The sequence below is a fragment of the Protopterus annectens genome, chromosome 2.part0 (genome assembly GCF_019279795.1).
Source record: "Protopterus annectens isolate FY-2018-M chromosome 2.part0, PAN1.0, whole genome shotgun sequence".
NCBI classification, from domain to species: Eukaryota; Metazoa; Chordata; order Ceratodontiformes; family Protopteridae; genus Protopterus; species Protopterus annectens.
In genome coordinates this window covers 928794515-928799440 of record NC_056728.1, presented here as the reverse complement: position 1 = coordinate 928799440, position 4926 = coordinate 928794515, and positions in this window count along the sequence as shown.

Here is a 4926-nt window from a genome sequence, read left to right as displayed (position 1 = left end):
ACACACATATATATATATATATATATATATATATATATATATATATATATATATATATATGGTCTCCTTCAGATGAATGAATGCTCATTTGAATGACACCCATATAACCAAGACAAAGTTATCAAAACTTCACATTAATGAAACCTTACAATAATGAAACTCAAAAACCCAAAACAGTTGCTGACCTGCAGTCTGTTGTAGCAGTAGCTACCTGGATGGAAATATGCCCTTTTCCACAAGGAAGTGCAATCTCAGAGTTGGTAATAACTATGTTGAGTGGGGGTGCAGAGGGGCCTGCCCCCCCTGCAGACATGATGTAATTACATTTTTTGTCATGTTGCTTAAATGTACTGTAGATTTATGTGAAGGGTTAGTAGGGTGTTATGGTGTTGTAGCTGTGTATGGTGTTTGTGTGTGTGTGTTTTTCCAGAAGGTGAGAGATTTGCGATAAGTGATTTTTGGGTTTTTGGATTTTGTTCTTTTACATTTTCATTAATTTGAACTTTGAGTAACTCCCCCTAGCAACGTGTAGGCAAGTTTTTGTTTTTTTTTTAAAACATTCAAAATTCCAAAAGTCAATCATATGGTCTCAGTCATATGAAAGTCGGCTTTTTGGGATTTCTATCATCTATAGTAGATATATATATATATATATATATGTGTGTGTGTGTGTATCGAAATATGCAGTTTATTCAAACTGTCTTACCTTCGATCAGCAAATAACTTGGATGAATTGCACAAATCTCCACTGCATGATACAAGGAATCCAGATTTACCATGGGTCCAAGGGGAGAAACCACCCTTCATGTGCAAACTGCATACCTTGGAACTCCTAAATGGGGATTAACTTAAGTCCAGAAATCCACAAAATGTCTTTCATGCAATAAAATGCATTTATTATTTATTTATTGGCACTTATTGACATTGAATTACCAGTAATGTCTATCTGGGTAGGAGCCTATTTTTAGCACTGGCCCAGGAAGACAAGTTTCAATGTATTATAAAACATTTTAAGAACAATAATTTTACAATCTTCTAAAGCAATACAAAAACAGCCACAGTCCAAACAATTATAAGAAAACTGACATGATAAGAAAACATTGGTTAAGAGTAGATACAAGTTATATGACAAGGATTTAATATTTAAAGAAAGTTTTAAAAAAATACAAGAACCAAGAGAAAACAATTACAGTTTCGAGGCACAGTCCCAAATAGACCACTTGGTGACAGTTAACCAACAAGTATATTAAAATGTATTAAACAAAAAAATTAAAGGTTTAGCACTTTCATCCTATAGATGTATCATGAAGGACTTCATCAGAGCAGGGAATACACATTTGACCAGTGCTTATATAACTTTCTTAAGGTCACTGAAAGTACTTAAAAAAAATTTACAGGATTAGAATTGCTACTACCTAACAAGATATCAGTTCTGAGCACATGAAAAACAGTGCACACAGCATAACAAGCTAGTGCATAAGTAATATTAAATCAAATGAACCTTTGATGAAATTAAATATACTACATTTAAATAAATTGATAAATACTCAAATACATGACACCTGATTACTTTTACAAAATAAAAATGTGTATGAATGTTTATTGAGCCAATAAATAGAGAAATAAATGTTATAATGTGGTTGCTCATAACCTAAGTACCAGCAAAATTGAAATGTCCGCCTTCACAATGTCCAGCACAAAAATGCAAAAGGAGACCATAGTGGATGCTTGCAGTAAATTTAGTCCAATATAAATATTATCATACAAGGTACAATATTCAATATAATAATAATAGTATGTGTCAAGCAGGAATAGAAATCAAACCAGAAGTAGATAAAAATTAGGCAGCAACTGAATGTGCCAAAAAACAAAAGAAAAAATATAAGGTGAAGGACAAGATGAAAAGCCAAGATATGTGGAAAATGCATAAATATAGCTGCAAGTATAGAAAACGTCTGGAAGAAACTCATGTTGATCAGGAACAGATGCAGGAATGGTTAAGGAGAGGTGAATTCAAACCAAGAGATGAAAGGCCCAAGACAGTGGGCTACATCCACTCTGGTTTACAAAGTCCATTGAACATGTGGGAGAAAAAGACAAATGTAGGTTTTGTAAAACTGAATTGGAAATAGTCACACACCTCACTGCTGGTTGTGACATACTAATGACAGAAGGACTGTGTACTGAAAGGCATAATAATGTGTCAAGAGTGTTGCACTGGGGATTGTGCAAACATTATGGTATTGAAGTGGCTGAAAAACACTGGAAACATGAGCCGCAAAGCACCATAGAAAATGATGAAGTCTACATCACATGGAATCATCCATTACTAACAGTTCAAAAGCCAGATACTAGAAAACCAGATAGTGTTCCATGAAAAGAAGATAAAAGCACTGATCATTGAAATCACCACACTCGGTGACTACAGTGTCCTGCGTACAGAGACACAAAGTTGTAAAATATCAGGATTTGCAAGCAGAAATGACAGAAATGTGGAAGAAAGATACCCAGATAGTTCCAATAGTAGTAGGAGTAATGGGTCTTATAAAAAAAAGAATTTACAATCATATTTAGATATGCTACCAATACATGTAACTTCATACAAATTGCATAAGGAGTCATCACTGGGCACATTGTGGGTGCTGTGAAGAGCACTTTTGGCTGACATGAAATAGTGAAACAGTACTAGTTTCATGAACTCTAATCATACTTTGACTTGGGAATGGGGTCCATTCCTGTCATGGTATTAGAAACTCAAAAGATTTGGAGGAATTAAAAAAGGTACAATATTAGCATTGATTATTCTGATATTATGAGTAACAGTTCACAAGATGAAGGCACCTACAACAGGATATCTCATAATGGAATACACGTAACTTATAAGAAGACTGATTTATAATTAGAAGACTTTCTTCTAGAAGGGAGAATCTCACCCAGTCCTAAAACTATGATCCTTACTATTTCTGAGATCCTAAAAATACACAAAAATATTCAGCCACCATCATTTAGACACACTGTCACAGCCCAGGGGCTTAAAAACTATTCACTGGCAGTATATATTGACCAACTTATAAAACACATTTTCACTGACACAATTGGTTGTAATGATCTGGTGTTTCTAGCAACTGATGTTATAGACCTCTTCGCCTGTATACCTATGGAAAAAGGTGCTACGTTTTTCCAAGAATGTGCTTTGGCATGTGACTTCCTAAATGGTTATGAAATTAATTTGTTTTTTAAAAATGAAAACTTTGTATTACTAGATTTTTCTAATATCTTTAATTTTTAATTGGTTTTAATTTTATGGTTGATGTTTTATCAACTTTGACAATTTTTACAATTTAAAGTTTGTGTTCTTTATGAAATAGTAGTAATTTATAAATAGTGTTTCATTAGCATTAATCAAATGTGCGCATATGACATTACGGGTGGAGATTTGGATTTTAGAAGTAACATGGTACTTAAGCTTTTCATTTACTCTGATAAAGTCCCCTAATTATTAGGGAATGAAAGAGTTTAGCCTTTGACCTTGTCATTTAATAGAATTCGGTGTGGTTATTTACATTGGCATGTGCCTTGAATGCTTTATCTGGAGTGCTTCAAGCTCTGGATTGCATTTTCTTTATAATGATACTGGTATTTGCCATTTAATAGTAATTGCTGTGAATGTTTTAGTCTGCTACGCAGCTTGTATGTTCTGGTTGGAAGTACTCAGCATTATATGGACTGCATGTTTTCTACAATATTTCTGGTAAAAGTAATGTCTTTCAGCTTTTCCCGGTTCATAGATTAGTACTAGGCTAACTGCCCTTGTGAGCCATTTTCAGCCTAGCCAGTTACCCCATGAGAGAATCAAACTATGCACCTTATGTTTGTAAGGTAAACACCTTAACCATTATGCCAACCTCGCCACAGCAGAACTCCAGTCCGCTCATGATTGGCAGTGGATTTTTACGGTGCCAGCCCAACACCCAACCTTCAAAGAAGGCACACCCATTCACGCATGCACCTACCTGCATCTCTTTTACGTCACTCGACCGCGGAGAGGACATGCAGACTCCACACAGAAGGCACTCCAGCCAAAAATCGCACAGGAGAACCTCTTGCTGTGAGCTGACAATGCTAACTGCTGCACCACCAAGGCCCTTTCTACAATATTTCTGGTATTCACCAGTATTTGTTGTGGACATTTTATTCTGCTAGGCAGTTTGGAAGTTCTGGTTGGAAGTGCTCAGCATTATTTGGAGTGCATTCTCGCCACATCAGGGTTTAAACATACAATAGAGAATTGTTTGTGCTTTGGTTCTTGGTCTTTCCTGATACATCTGGAGAGTAAAAGTGTTAAACCTCTGATTATTTATTTATTCTTTTTAATAATTTTCATTACCCTTCTTGGTTAACTTTCAATGGCTGGTCGATTTCAGACTGTGCCTGTAAATCACAATTGTTTTCTCTTGGTTCTTAGCTTCAGAAATGCACTTTTCTCATTATAATGTAATTTCAACAGTTATAATTTCTGCAGTTTGGGTCTTTTTAGGTCAGCTGATTGAATATATTAATGTGGCTGACCAGTCTATGTAATTCAAAACAGCAAAGTACCAAAACAGTGAACATTAAAACATTAATCCAAAAGAATCAAAACCAAAAAATGAAAACTCACATTTTTTCCAGGGGAAGTTCCTCAGCACCCCCATACTCCCTGCTAATTACAGACTAACTCTTAGATCTCGCAACAATGGGGAAAGGACAAGCAGATATAAATATACTGAAGGTAGTCTAATCGTCAAGTATACTGATGTTCACAACATCAACAATGAGGCGTGCATTTTTCATGTAAACCTAAAACAATGTTTTTTGTAGGGGAGCAGTACTACCTGCAACCTCCACACACACACACCAGCTACTTAAATATACCAACTCCAAGAT